Raw genomic sequence first — 16,128 nt, 5'->3', positions numbered from 1 at the left:
TGTTGGATTCCACCCAAAGCCTGGCCAGGGCTCAGTTGGGGAGAGACCAAGGGAGTTTCTAACAAGGCCAAATATGTGGGTTCTCAGCCTTGAACAAGGCTAAACAAGGGGAGTTGGATACATTCTCTCAGCATTTCATCCTCACTACTGATTATATTCTGTCTAAGCTGCATCTTTCACTAGCGAGTTTACATACTTTGTTAATGATTACAGACTAAGTTAGCAGCTTCGGCTTGGGGCCTGTTGTTCAGGCTTCAGTATTTCAATGCTTTAGCACTTTTTAGATCAACATAAGTGCATTGTTATAAGTTAGTACAATACCTACTAGCACAATGGTTTTCAGTTACGAAATACACAGGATTCATCTATAGGTCAACTCTGGCTTGGGCCGGTTGTTCAAGCCTTAGCACTTCATTTACCTCAACTTTACCCTAAATAATCATCTTTCTGGCCTGCATGTATATATCCTACATATACTTGCATTTTGCCTTTTTTTCCTAGCATACTTTGTCAGCCCAGTAGCTCATTTCTATGCTCACTGCTCTGCAGGTGTTCCTCAGTCCACTGCTGATGTTTTTCTCTGGTTTGCCTCCTGTACCCAGGACCAAACATGGTGCTCTGTATAGAGGCATCTCTAACATGGTTATATAGGGATAGGATGGCACTGGTATCTCCTGAGAGCTTAGCCCAAGCAGAGGGGAGTGGCAGAGGGAGTTTTTATTGCTGCCATTTGGTTTCACAAAGTCCTGACACATTGCCCATCCATCCCCATTGGTTCTATTTGTCCTTTTTTCTGCCCTGATGTTTTTTGTGTGCTTCCTCCTACTCAAGCATCTGTGTTTGTGTTTAATTTTCTCTTCTGCACGTGGTCCTAACTCGCATCTCCCCAAAACTGCCCTGTTCAAGGTCTCCCTTGATCCCAGTATTATCACAGCAGACACATATTAGTGCAGCTTGTCTATCTGCAGAGCAGTGAATACCCCACTGAATGCAAATGGTCCAAAACCATTTTATTTGACCTCTGATGATCTTCTGTGGCTTTCATTCAGAGTTCTTAATTTCCTCACTTGCTGTGCTTCTGTACTCAGTTTTTTCTTGTTGAAAATGTTGTGGATTTTTAAAGTTCCAAAGGTCTGAGCTGCTTTGAGTGACTAGCAATTTCATATTCACCCCAATTATTAATGGTTTTCTTAATCTGCTACCTCTGCTCCTTTGATATATTAAAAAACTTCTTCATGTCCTCCTGAAATGCTTTGCTGCTGTGTAATGCTGATACCGATCAGACTGGTGTAAATAAACTAAAACTGAATTTAAAGCAACAGTTAATCTGAGATTATAGTAAAAGCAGAATTTGTCCTTCTCTTCAGCTAATGCTGATGCTGAAGAGACTGTCTGGATAAAAGCTGAGGAGACTTAGCTATATCAGGCACTCTTAATTCCTACACAGCTGAACAGATCAACACTGACACGGATCAGAAGGCAGAAGACAGTGGCAGCTTTAAGGAGCCATTTTAATTACTCAGGGATTACACAGCTGTGCTGAAATAATGGAGGAAGCATGTCCACAGAAATAAGATTAAATTGCTTTCAGTATTGCTTGTTCAGAAGTCAGATACTCTGCAGCTTTTTCCTTGGCTTTAGAATGGAAAAAGTGCTATTTCAAGGAGACGGCACCACAGCAAAGCCAAGCTTGATTAACCAATAAAGGACCATCTGATGTTTATTTTTATATCTCTTACAATGAGGCCCTGATTCTTTGTGGAGAGCTAACCTGTGGAAATGCCTGTTCCTCCAGTGTTTCCTACTCTCTCTCCTCTCTCTTTCTGCTGTTACACCCAGCATCGATTTCATCGGGCACCACACAGGACACTAACCAAGCCTCTCAACTTGTTTGGGTGGGCCCTGAGCTCTGGATAGTGCACAGCAGAATGTGGTCCCCAGATCTCCAGGAACTACCAGAGGTCTCTTGTTCAGATGACGGCAATGCCCAGGGACCATCCCAGTGCTGGATGGGGTTTACATCATTGGCACTTAGTGAGGGACATCCCATGCCACCTCCCCAGTGGAGTGGTAGGACTCTTCTGAGCAGGAGGACCTGGGTATGGATTGACAAGTTGGTTAAATACAGCCACAAGAGAAAGCCAAAGGCTGCTTGCAGGCATAGCCTGTGTGAGTGAAGGGCAGCACATCTGCTGGGGTAGGTGAAGTACTGCCAGTTGTACCAGCTGAAGACTTAGACTGGAGAATGCATGGTATTGTATTGTGAAGGAGCAACACAGAGCAGCCCACATCAATTCCACATGGCTGGGTTTGGGCAGGCTTCAGTATCACAGCAAGTTTTTTTCAGGGCTTGCTGATACCTTCACACAACACTGCAATTTTCAGACTGCCTGTGTGGCCTGTTGTCAAGAGTCAAGAGCTCCAAAGGGCAGAAACCTCTTTTGAAAATGAGAATGGATGGAGATAGAGACCCAAGACAAAGGCTTGGAACAATGTTTCAAAAAAAAAAAAAAAAAATCAGATTCTACACTGAAAGATAAGCATTTGCAAGGCTAGCTGGGCAGGGGAGTATCTAAAATAGTTGGGGTATTTCTTTATTGAACAGAGCAAGTCCCATCTGTCTTTGCAGATCAAGGCCATGGATCAAAGCATGTGAGTAGTTTCAGGGATACCAACAGATCAAGGGTTTGCTTAAAATATTTCCTAAGAATATCCTTGTCTCTCCATAGCAGGGATTAAGATGATTGACAACCACTGTTTCACCTGGGTATTAAACCTCAGTAAGACCACAAATTCAACTACAAGGTTCATCCCAGCAAGATTTTTTTAAGTTTGGATGGTAGTTTTCCATCTGCAAATAAGACTGGCTTTTTTTGACAAGAACTCACTAAAATCTCACATCTGTATTTCCAGCAGTTCTTACCATCACAACCTTTCAGTTACTTTCTGTAACATACAGTCCTGCATCTGCTGCTTTCCGACATCTTATGCTGATACCAGTTCAGAACACGTAGTGGTGTGTGCCCACCTCTCTGTATAAGATCATTGTTTGCAATTAGTGTTGTGTCTTTTATGTCCAAGCTGTTGCATCAGGTACAGCACAGCAAAATGGCACTGTTGGCTCATATATGCCAGCAGATTAAACTGGGACAACTGGAGACAGTCCTGCTTGTGCCCTGGAAGTCATCATAAGGACACCTGGATGGGATGTTCAGCAACTTCTGAATGACTGCAACTGACGGCAAATTGAATTAACCTCACACCTGCCACAGTTTATTTTTGTGCTCTGTATTGGCCCTGCTGTGAGACTGGGGAAAGAAGTGGTGGAAGAAAATGTTCCCACCTTCCCTGTTTAATCTGAAGCCATGTGTAGATCAACATCTGGAATAAGTTCCTTTCACCTTGGCCAGGACCTTTCTGTATATTGCTCTGCCTTACCCTCCAGAGCCATATCCCCATTATATTACTTCTTGCTGTGAAGGGGTTTGAGATTCACAAGAGAACAGGCAGTGTATGAAAATACTGCCTTGTGTGGGACTGTCAGCTTGTCTAAGGACATCACCTTTATCACTATGTTAAATCGTAGCTGACAGCCTGAAATGGGCTTCATCGCCATCCTGAGGAGAGGACTTCCAAGGAGACAAGTTCAGCCCAAACTTAAAATACAACTGAGAAGGTTATGGGAAATTTAATTTTATGAAAAGCATGAACATCTCCTTACTGATTTCGGTGCTGCGATCTTTTAGGACAGGAAGATTAATGTCATTTCTGGGACTGAGAAATAAGAGCTAGATGTTATTCCCAGTGGGCATGGATGAAATATCAAGCGCTGTCAACAGCTGAACAGAGTTATCTCAGAGAAATGATGGAAGACCTGTGGTCAGATATGGGCTTTTAATGATGGGCAGCCAAGGCAAACAGACAGAGTGATATGAGCTCAGCTACATGCTGCTGAGATGATTGCAATCCTGCTGGAGACCTCAGACACATGAGGAATGCTGCTGGAATGAGCTTGTGTGCATGTTTCACTTTGCTATTCTAACACAAGAAACCAAAAATACTCTATTCCACTTGAAAGCTGCCTTGTTTCAGAAGTCTGCCGGGTGTCATCACAAGCATCTTCCAGTTGTGCATGAATACAGTCTCTAGAAAGAAAGCCAGTGTGTGAGAACAAAATAATGCTGAAGATAATCTGCTTCTGTGGAACAGAATTAGGGAGCTCTTCCTTTAAAAAAGGGGACCTAGTATTAACAGGTGACTGTAGAGAGAGCACAAGGAAGTTAGGTCAGGAATTCATGGCAAGATGAAATACCTTGCAGTGCACAAGTTATTTTTTACAGGGGAGACAAGTAGTTCCTATCAGTGTTAAGAGCTTATTATCCTAAGGCAGATACAGAACAAAGATAGCGTGGAGCCAGTCCTCAAAAATGACTGTTTATTCTGGTACAGTGAGAGGTTTTTACATAGCCTGTGGACCCACAGTTAATTAAATCCTACAAATTATACACACGTGTACACACACGTGCAGCCACACTTGCATCTTTCATAAAATGTGATTGTTGTTAAAGAAAAGAAAGAAGTGTAAGGATTTGTATTGTTGGAGGGTACCACTGTAAGCCAAACCTCTGTTGCCTCTGGGAGCAGAGTTCCAGTAATTGTGTTCTGAGGATTAATAATTAACACTTCAGCTATCAGAAGGAAAGAGCCTGACTCGATTGCAGAGTATAAACCTTAGTAGAATGACATTTACAGAAATGTCACAAATACAAAGTTTTGTGATCAAACTTACTTCCACAACTGATTGGAAATTGCCAGCATTTCACTTTCATCTTTCAGGGGAACGCAGGACAACAAAACAGCTTTTACAACCTTCTCTGATCATGACAGCTTCATTCTTTTTATTTGCAGTCTTCTATGGGTATGAAGCCCAAAACCCACACGTGTGTCTGGCCCAAATCCATTGAATCCACCCATGGGCAATGCAAACAGTGAATATTTCTGGATGGCATAATCTCCCAAAAGCACAAAGGCCGTTGCTGGGCAGATGGAGATGAAGCACAGCAGCTCCTTTGCAGCACAGGATAGGTTGCATGGCGGGCAAGGGGACAAACACACCTGGTCCAGTGCAGAGAAGTACAAGCCAGTTCCCAGAGCCAAGAACCTGAACGAGAGCCCAGGGCGGGTTTCGACACAGACATGCTCTATGCTCTGCTATATCTTTCCTGTCAAGGAGCCCTGTGGCTTGGAGAGTGTTGCTGGAAAGCCTGCATTGTTTTGCTTGTCAGGCCTCTGTCTGCTGAGGGGGCTATCCCTCAGCAGCGAGTCTCATTTCTGTACTGCAGAGACCCAGAGCTGTCACTGAGGATGATGTATTTGGGTTTCCTTTCCTGGTGACAGGTGGGTGTGTGGTAGCAGGATGCGCCTGCTCCGGTGCTCCCATCGTTGCCTGCCTTGGCTCTCAGGTGGGCCACCAGACTCACCAGTTATGAGTAAAAAGGAGGAGCCTCCCATTTCTGGGCAGTCAGAGATGGATGAAAGCATTCATTAAGGCTGGGGCATCTGCAGGCCTAGCACCAGTCCAAGGCTCTGAGCCTTTGGCTACTGGAGACTCTTGTTAATTCTGAGGTTAGAAAGCCCTAGGTCAACTGGTAGAGTTGTGCTAAACACCACCTTTCAGGATCCCATCTGGCTGAATCAGTGCACAGTGCTCACTGTTGTTCTGGTAGTCTCTCACAGGCACTAAATATCTCAGTGATGCTCTGGATTTCCACTCCTGATAGTTAGATGAAGGATGAAATTTTCAGAAGTATGTATTATAGACTCCCACTAGGAGATTAAGTATGTATTAAACTGTATTCAGGCATTGAGATCAACTAGTACACACACACCTGAAATTCAGCCTCCAAAATAAGAAGGGCGTATCCAGACTGCCTACTAGGAGCAGCCTCTGGTCTTGCTAACAACTGCTTTTTGCTTGGGAAGGCTTTTGGTGAATGTTACAGTGTTTGCATAGGCTGCAACCATGCCAGGGCTCTTTTAACAGTTTGAGAGTACAGACTATTGATTTCCAGGATCTGCCTAAATTGCTTGATTTATTGGTATAGAAGCTGTCTGTGTGAATTTAGAGCCTGAATCCAGCTTAAAAACCTGAATTATGGCAGCTGTTCTTAAAGCATTGTCCTTTATGAGTGTTCCAGTCATAAGTACTGAACTTGGAAATAGGTGCTGGGACAGAGCTTGTGTAGACATCTCTCATGGACGAGTAACAAAAGTAAAGTCTGTCTTGTGCTGTGTGTACCTATTTCCTGCCAGGCACGTGTCTGGCTATAAAAGATCCCAGAATGAGCAGCTGGAGTTGCCTGGTATATCTGTGGCAGTTCAGAAGCTACAGATAGGTTTCTTGCAGATATTTATGTCCTCATTGCAGCCACTACTGAGCAGGTGAAACCAGAGTTTCTATGTTCACCAAACAAATGCTCCTTTGAAAAACTACCCCAGAGTACTGTAGATACATAAGCATGAAAATGTGCTGTCTTTATTAACCTTGTTTCTGGAATACTCCGGTTGAGGGTGGGGATTTGGTCCATACCCTCAGTGGCCCCACCAGAACTGGAAGAACATGTTCAGTAAAGTAAGCTACAGAGCTGTAACTTCTGCAGTTTTTCAGTGATGCCTAACTTTTCTGTGTGAACAATTTCCAGCTAATGTTTGTATTTGCCAGCCAGCTCCACTCTTCAGGGACTTTGTTCTTTAAGAATCCTAAATTGATTAGTTACCCATCTAAAGAGGATTTAAATTTCAGATGGCTTCTTTTACTCAAATGACACAAGGCCATTATGTTGTTAGCTTTATTATTACACCCCTGGATAGAAAGGCGTCTAAGTGGAGCAATGGAACAGCAACAAAATTTCTAAGAAAATTTGTTCCTACAGACTCCTGCTAATTTAGAGCCACCTGCAATAGCCAGGGATCCAGATTGAGTTAAATTGCTACACCAAACTGAGGACACGCAGACTTCCAGCAGACAGTTACATTTATATTTTATATATAATATTCTCCCTTGACTTCTATCAACCTCTATCTGTCACTGCAGGTTAGTTGCCATAGGATACGTATCTGTGACGGGCCTGAGTTCAGAGGACAGAAGTGAACCCAGCGTTGTAGGCTGTAGCAGTGTTTTTTCAACAGGCAAATCTTCCAGCACAGACATTGAACATTAATAGGGTACAATGTTTTGCTGCAGCCTGTGCATTTCTGATGAGCTAGAGAACTAAACTCTCAGTAAATGTGGTCATAAATGATCCCATGACATTTTTACAAATGCCCTCTGTTAATGCAGCTTTCTGTTCAAGTTCCAGCCCATGAATCCTTTTCTGCCATCTTCAGCACTTGCAATTGCAGGTGTAGAGATTATTCACTGTTCTCACTTGCTATGTAGGGTTATAAATCCTGTTAAATCACCACTTAATGTTTCTAAGTGCACATTCAATTCAACTTCAGCTTTATAATCCCTGCACAGGCTTCACCACTCATCTTTACTAATGTTCTGGGCCTTTACAAGATTAATTTTTCCTTTTCTAGCCATTGCTGAAAATGAGTTGAGCATCTGTGGCCTGGGCATGTGGATGACACCCTAAAATTAACTTTCATGTGTGACCTTTTGGACTTGAACACAACTTGCTGGAATGAAAAATTAATGCATGGCTGAACCTTCAACAAATTTTCTGTGACACCGGAGTATATTATTGAGTTGGTTTTCTTGACCTCTTTTCAAAGGTAGGTTTCAGAAAAGCATGACACTGTGACGATGTAATTTTCCTTTTGCCGCACTGAGCCTGTGACTGAATTGTGTTGCTTTTATCTCTTGCTCTTGTTTTCCTTGATATTTAACTCCTGGGGTCTTTGGGGAAACGGGGCTAGAAATAGAAGTTGCGGTTTGCGAAGACAAAAGCTTGGAGGCAAAGCTGAAGAACATGGCTGAACTTTAGACTCAATATTGCATTCTGACAATTTATTGGTTATATCTGCTAAGGCCAATCTGACCTGTGAGGCCAATACATTACTCTGCTGCCGTCACCACTTCTTTACTCAATTGTAAAGACACCGCATTGCCAGCATTGACTTTTAGCCAATTTCCCCTTCTTTTTGAATCCCCAAACCCTTATGGTCTTATTTATCCCTTTCTGATAGGTAGAGTGGGAGAGAGATGAAGAAAAATATATTCCAGAATAGTGTACAGTAGGTGTCCCATGATGAATCATCCTTCCTGCCTATCTACCTCTCTGAAAGTGAGTCATTAGAAGAAGAACACGAGCCCTCTTAAGGGTTAGGCTTTTCTTAGTAAGACAATCATTCGCGGTATTCTCATGTATAAGAAGATCCATTCTAGTTAAGCTATTATTGTGCCAACATGAAATAATTGCTGAGGTATTTTAAGTATTTGTCTAGTGCAAATATAAGGAGGATCCATAATGCTGGTGCTCTGACAAAAGGGAGACTTATGGTTTAATAAAATACCATCTATTTATTCAATAGTCCAAGCTTCAGCTGTTTTTTTATTTGTTTGTTGAGTAGCTAAACTGTTCTGCCTTTTCCTTAGTTGCACAAAGAATAGTGGGAAGTACCAGGTGGGCAGCTCTTCCTCAAGATCCCACAGAAACTTCAAGCCAGAGATGGCTTCTGACCATATTGAAAGCTTCCTAGTATAATTTGTGTCCAAATACAAAGGCAGAGGGTATAATTCCTGTGTCCGAGTGCCAGATCACATGTACTTTTGTAGCATTTCCCTTGCTACTCAGAAAAATCAAGTGCCACATTCAAGTTCTCTGAGAGCCTGGCTGACCCGCCACAGTTGGTAGGGCAGTGACGTATTGAGACAATGAGCCATTCAGACCATTTTAGATGCAGGACTGCCAGACCATTACATGGTCAATGGACAGAAGGTATCATGGTGTTTACACTGAGCGCCCATAGCTGAAGGCCTGAACATGTTCCCACCTTCTTTCCTTCCTTCTTTTAGTGTCTCATGTAGAAGTCAAAGATCCCCCTGTTGTCCTTATGCCTCCTCCATAATGTGATCATTAATAAACTGTGCTTTGAAAACTATTTGAGCAGTGAAATACTTTAATTGAAAAGAGCATCAACAGTGAGTAAACAAACAGTTGTGAAATAGCTGAAGAAAAGCAAGAACTGACCTTGGCAGGAGGTGTAGAACTGCATGGTGGCACCTTTAAAAGTTTCTTTTTTCCCTGTCTTACTTTCTCTAGCTGCTACAATAATCAGAAGATAAATCCATATTCATAAAAACACCATGGTATCATGTGCAATGAATTCATTAAAATGAAATGACATACCCTTGAAGGAGCTCAGACAAGAAATGAGAATTCTTAATGAGCTGAACCCTTTCAGTCTGCAAGTCTTGGCCATGGTGGCTCTGGGCATTGCGCCATGGCTGCCGGAGATCGTGACTGCTCAAATGAGCTAGCAAGGCTGGAGACCTTCGTTAAATTAATCTCCAAGTCTTAAACTCATAATTCCACCAACAACCTCCTATTTAACTTTGTTCTCCCTCAAGGTAGCGCTGGAACGCCCAGCTGAATGGTGGAGTTCCACTACAACAAATGCATGATGATAGCATTCTCTAGCAAATAAGTCAAATGGGAAGTTTTCAGTGTTGTGTTTGTTGAGCTTTTTCGGATAAAAGTATTTGATGCATCCTAAAATTGTTCTAGCTCTTCACACTTTAAGATAATCTAACTGAACATTAAAGAAAACCGTGTGACACTTATTTTTTGTCAAGTTGCTGTAGTAATACTGCATGCTACTGCAGCAGTCAGTGAGTGGAATATTAAAATGTTTTGCCATGCTTTCCCCAAATATTTCTAAATCCCAGAGGTATTGTCAGCTTTTGGCACAGGAGAGGTAGGCACCAAAAGCTGTGGACTTTCCACCTACTGTGGCAGAGCCCTGGAAAAAAGGCTGAGGGTTGGGGACTACACACGTGGAGCAGCAGGTATGGGTCAAGGTTGCCTTCTCTGTGACTGATTCCCAGCTGTACCATTCCTGTTTGCAGCATGAGTCAGATCTTAACTCTCCAGTACACTTCTCCTGCTCCACATCCACTGCTGCTGGCTGCTCTATGTTCGTTCTCTTCCTACAGAGGGAATATTGCATTCTCCTGCTTAACATCTCTTTACTAGGGCAGCAGAATTCAGTTTTGCCTGTTCTTGCAAGGAGCTGTGAGTTGGCCCTGGCTAAGAGTCCAGTTTGCATTTACATTGTCTTTGTGCTACATTTGCTTGGCTTTCACACTGCTATGACGTTGTCTACAACAGCAGAGCAGTACCAATGAGCCTCCTGTAAGTAGTAAGTTAGTAAGAACTATCTTTTAGAATCTACATTTGCCAAGGTTTTCTCACTTTCAGAATTCTTCCAAAGAAATATAAAACCGCCCCTTGTTCTGATAGGACCATGCATCTGCAGCTCAGGCCCTATTCAAAGGGTGAGTTCTTCAGTATATGATTATTCTGCATACAGGATAGATTAAAAAATATTCACTTGACATTATTTCAAAGACAATTCAATTTGAATTAAAAAAAGGCTTTAATGGAAAATATACAAATGCCTCTTGAAAATATTTATGGCTTTTTCTTGATCAAAGCCCGTCATCATTTCTTGTGCAGCAAAGAATGCTTCTATTTGTAGTTTTTGAAAACCAAAATCTTGTTGATTTCTTTATAACTAAAATAATTGTATGTCTGATATGCCAATAATGTAAAAAAACCCAGGTGGATCTCTGTATTTATGTCACCATAGCACCAGTAGTCCTGGAAGGAGCTGGGAATTTCTATGGCATGTGCTGTACAAACAAAGCCTTCAAAAAGGATCTGCTTTGGGGCTTATTCTCTACCACTGAAACAGTTTTCTGCCCTATTTCCTCCATGATGAGATACTGAGACAGCTATCATCATACAATTAGTGAAGACCAGTCTTATATCACCAGTTGAAGGCTCATCTTGTCTAGTTACAGTAAGATAAAACCAACAGGATCTTGTTTCTGCTAGGATTACATGTAGAGATAGGACAGTACACTGAAGATAGCTACCAATGTAAAAAGACATCCTTTTTGAAGTACCAAGGTAGGAGCAATGTAACTCCTCAGGAGAAGAACTGTTGTCATGTAAAGTTGAACCAGTCAGTGGATACTTGGGTCACAAGAGATGAAACATCTAGACAGGAAATGAAATAATTTTGTGGAAGAGGGTGTTCATTGCTGGATTCATAGGGAGCTCAAAGCAGCTCTCTTCTTGAACTCTTTCCACTTATTAGATATTCCACAAGCGTCACCTTAAAAAAAGAAAGATGCTACAGATTTAGTACTTGAACATCCTGGAGGTGAGTATAAGAGCATAGGGGAGCACAACAAACAGGCATGATGAAGCCCTGCTCTGCCCCAGACTTCTCATTACCAGTCAGTGAAATGCCAGACATGAATCCCCTGATGACAGAAGAAAGTGTGAGAAGAAGTTGTCACCATCCTGTGTTTGGTGCTTTATTTTGCCTCATCTCCATGTCCCTGTAAGTCTTGTTGAAGACCCTGACTGACACAAAGGGCAAAGTAGCCCATCTCCTTTTTTTTTTTCCCCATAGTTGAAGCCTAATTTCTAACACAACATCTTCGTCTGACAGTTTCATTGCCAAGCTCCTCAGGTGGTTTCACTAAAATCTTTTCATTTTGATTAATTTAGTCTGTGTTTAACTCAGCCTTATATGCTTAAGTAACAAGCTGAGCAGAGTATTTGTTACCTTGGGCAACCCAGAACTGACTGCCTGCAATTTGTTTTTATTCTTTAGCATTTTGTTCCTAAACAGAGATGAGCAAACAATTATCAGTAGACAATTTATCCATTTAACTGGGTTTTTTTGGTTGTTGTTTACAGATTCCATTTTTTTACAGGCTTGGATCTTTTTCTCAGTTGACCTGAACTGCTGTTACACTGCCACTGCTGCTGCTGCTGCTGCTGCAGCTATACAGATTTATCTCATCTGGACTAGACATTTTTTCTTTCACTAATATGCGAATTATCTAGAAAAGTTCACTATCCATGAAAGCAAATATTTGCACCTATTAGCTGGTCAGGATCTACTCTTTTCACGAATGATTTTGAGTTGTGACTGTTCCTTATTTGTTTGTGGTGCTTGTGGATGGTCACCTAAATCACACAGCATTGTTTCTGCTCCTTAACTAAATGTCTGCAGCTTTGTAAATACAGGGATGACATATCTTGTGTAAGTTGTGATAGATGCACATTTTTTGCATTTACAGGTATGCATATTTAAGTCTGAGTGTCGATAAGCATTGGATAACTTTCAAGCCAACACCATTCCACTTGCAATAATTTTATGGAAAAATAGACAAATACTGCAGAAAAGTCAGTTGGGATGCCTGCGTTCACATCCAGTCACTACATCCAAAAGCCCTATCACATTTGTTTGCATATAGGAACTAGAGAAGCACTATGACATGGACCATGCCAGGGCATATCCAAGTCACTCCAATCGTTTAATGTCCTCAAGACTTCAGAGCCCACTTCTGGTTTCATCTTGTAACCTCCCAAGGCTGCTTCTGTGAAGGGGGAAGTGCCTAGGCTCCGGCCCTGCTTCTCCTTCAGAGATGCTGTGGCATCAGGCAAATTAAATGTTTAACTTCTGATGAGATGACAAGCCCAATTCTCCATCATCTCACAAGAATATGCTTCTCAATACATGTCTAAAGAACATTTTCAGAGATTTTACCTGATGATGTTTGGCACTGAAACTTATAGCTGCTGTTGTGACTAAGCTGGAGAGACAGATCTATTCCTAGAGACCTGGAATTGCTATCTTTAGCAGGCTTTTTGGAAATAATCCAGTATTTCTCTTATTGTTTACCAGCTATTCCTTTCTCCCTTTGTCTCTTGACCAGATGAGCCTGTACTCTGGACCAGTCTCAGTTTTAATTTATTTTTATTTGACATTCCCCTTTCCTTGCACACACCAGCCTTTGGGATATACTTGCTTAACAAAACACAAGGAAATAGAAGTGAAGTAGGGGAGAAAATTTAAGCTGAAGTTCAAATGTTCGACTATCCCCTATTTATTTATTTTTTTTAAAAAAAGCCTATTTATCTCATAGGTGCACATCTGTTTCAGAACTGTCAGTCATTAACTATTTACATGGGACTTAATAACACTATTTACTAATCAATGGTGATAACCATGGCAACCCTGGCACTACAGGGCCTGATATCTTGTGGGAACATTGCTAAAGAAACACAAACTCTTAATCTTTAATACCTGGTTCTTTTGTGCCAGGTTTCAGAGGAAGGTAAATTTTCCATTTTCCATGTTAATCCTTTCTTTTAAAGAACAAATTTGCTCTTGGCCACTGTGCCTTTCCTTTCCCTTTTAACACCTGCTGTTTGGTACAAGGGAAATGCTACAGAGGGACCAGGAGAGGAATAATGCAAGGTGCAGTGGCTATAGAGTCATCAGGCTGCCTTTGTATCCCTATATCTGCATCTGCATCCCTAAAACTTTGTGGCCTAAGAATTGAACCCTGTAGGGTGTAAAAGCACTACTTGGACACCATTTATTTTTCCAGCGCATATAATTGCCTGTGATACATTTTAACCTACCTTTTACTGTTTGTTTTCCATTGCAAAAGAGCATTCAACCTCTTACTCCTGCTATCCTGTTATTTTAATTGTAAAATCGTGAAGGCTTTTGTCAAATGGTTTTTTGGGCCTCCAGTCAAATGACGTCACCTAGTTCTGCTTCAGTCCTGATTTTATTAATAAGCTGATGGAATTTTAGATAGATTACTAAGCCATTATTTTCTTTGCAAAAGGGTTTCTGCTTAGTCCTTATGGCATTTATACTTGAACATTTTATTATTCTATTTTTAGTTAGCATTTCAGTCAGTTTCCTGATATTAAAATGATGGTCTGGCACAAACTCTTAGGGAGATCCTTATAGACCTGCTGGTAGGTATGAATAAGGCTGGTTGAAAATTTTCCATCAAAACACTCAGTTAATGAAAACTGGCCCATGACTCAGAGACTCTAAGATAAGTGCTTTTTTTCCACAGAAGTTTTCACTGAAAGACAAACAAATGCCTATAGACCCATTTCCCTTGGTGAGTAGCAACCCGAAACACTTTCTGTTGCAGGGGCTTTCCAGGGGGACATGGGGCGGGGGCAGGTTTCCATCACCCTCCCTCCTACAGCGATAGCATAGGAACAGGAACAGACTGAAGTGCACCAAAGGAGGAGGAACCCCTGTGCCTGGCTGAGTGTGCAGGTTTGACCTTGGCTAAACGCCAGGTCCCCACCAAATCGCTCTATCACTTCCCCCCCTTCCCCCTTTTTTCTCAACAGGGCAAAAAGGGGAAAGAAAATAAGATAGGAAAAGAACCAACCCTTGTGGGTAAAACAAAAGCAGTTTTAATGTAAGCAAAGTGAAGCAAAGGCCCACAGAAGCAAAAAGAAAGATTTATTCTCTACTTCCCATTAAAAGGCGATGTGGGGCCTTCTTAGGAGTAGGGCTCTGATACACGTAGTGGTTGCCTCGGAGGACCAAGGGTGACCCCACCTCCTTCCTCCTTTCTCCCAGCTTTATACTGAGCAGACGTCATATGGTCTGGAATATCCCTTTGGTCAGTTCGGGTCAGCTGTCCTGGCTGTGTCCCCTCCCAAGATCTTGCCCATCCCGTCCCACTGAGGGGGGAAAATGTTGGAAAGAGCCTTGGTGCTGTGTAAGCCCTGCTCAGCAGTAGCCACAACACCAGGGTGCTGCCAACACCCTGCCAGATCTCAGCATAAGACAGCACCGTGAGGGCTGCTACAGGAGAAAACCAATTCCAGCTCAGCCAGACCCAGTACAATACCCCAGAAACTAGCTGGAGGGAGCTGATAGTTTGATCCTACGTGGAAATGATCTGTGTTGTGGGTTAATATTTGTGTAGTGAGGTGAATATCTACTTTCCATCAGCATGCTGCCATGTAACATCTTTTTCTCTCTCTTTTCCCATGAGCAAATAGTAAAAAGTGCTAATGGCAAAAGAGTAAGCTCAGATATTTAAGTGTCTAATTAGCAATTCCACTGTCACAAGTCAAAATGTATATCCCAGCTCTGGATATGGATAAACTTCCTGCAGGCTAGTTATTGCAAAGGAAGCTGTGTCTAACTTTTGGTTACTCAAGGAGAATACAGGCCCTAACTTCTTTCCAAGGTGTAAGAAGAACGAAATCTCTACAACTGTGATAATCAGAGACCTGCCACTAGAGCCAACCAGAAAAAGAGTCCAAAAAGAGCAGTGATTATGTGCTGCCATAATAGTGGGGGGTACTAATAAATTTTTATCTGAATTATTCATATCTTGCTTAAATCCGAGTGAGACTCTTAAATCTGCTGCAGAACGGGTGGAAGTGAGGCTCCTTTACCCAATACTCCACTAATTGACATTCTCAACCAAGATGTGAAAGACCCATGATCACCCTCTTGACTGCCTGACAGCATGCAAACCCTCCGTTTTAAGATCAGTAGTCAGATCTACTGAAGGGTAAAATAGGGTGGAGGGAACCTGTATATTGTATCAACAAGCACAGATGGGCATTGTCTTTTCATAAGAGAGATGGATACCCATCTCCACCTTGGAAGCATCTTGTGCAAACAAGAAAACATTTGAAAGTCCCATTTCAAAATACATATAACCTAAGGTTAGAGGTGATGGAAGCAAGACAGGTGAAGGAGAAACCTGAGACTAGGTTTCACATATCCCTGGTAAATGGCCTAGTAAATGGCCCAGCAAGGCACAGAGTTGCTCAAGGGAAGGTCTTTCAAGTTTCTGAGAGGACCTAACCCAACCCAAGCACTAAACTCCAAACCCAGGATTTTTTGCACTGCTTGTGGGTCAAATGGACATGCCTGGACAGTGGGAGAGGACCTTAGGTCTCCCCTTCACATCGTCTAATGTTAGTTTAAGCAGTTCCCTACTACATTTGGTAGCTTCTGTAATCTTGTTCTCCAGCTCCTAGCTCTCCCCATGCATTGCAGAGGAGCCCCAGTTTCTGATGTGGTAGAAAAGTG

This window comes from Athene cunicularia (genome assembly GCF_003259725.1).
Source record: "Athene cunicularia isolate RWA chromosome 3 unlocalized genomic scaffold, athCun1 chr3_part1, whole genome shotgun sequence".
Classification (NCBI taxonomy): Eukaryota; Metazoa; Chordata; class Aves; order Strigiformes; family Strigidae; genus Athene; species Athene cunicularia.
The sequence above is the reverse complement of the archived record's forward strand: the minus strand, read 5'-3'. Positions refer to the sequence as shown.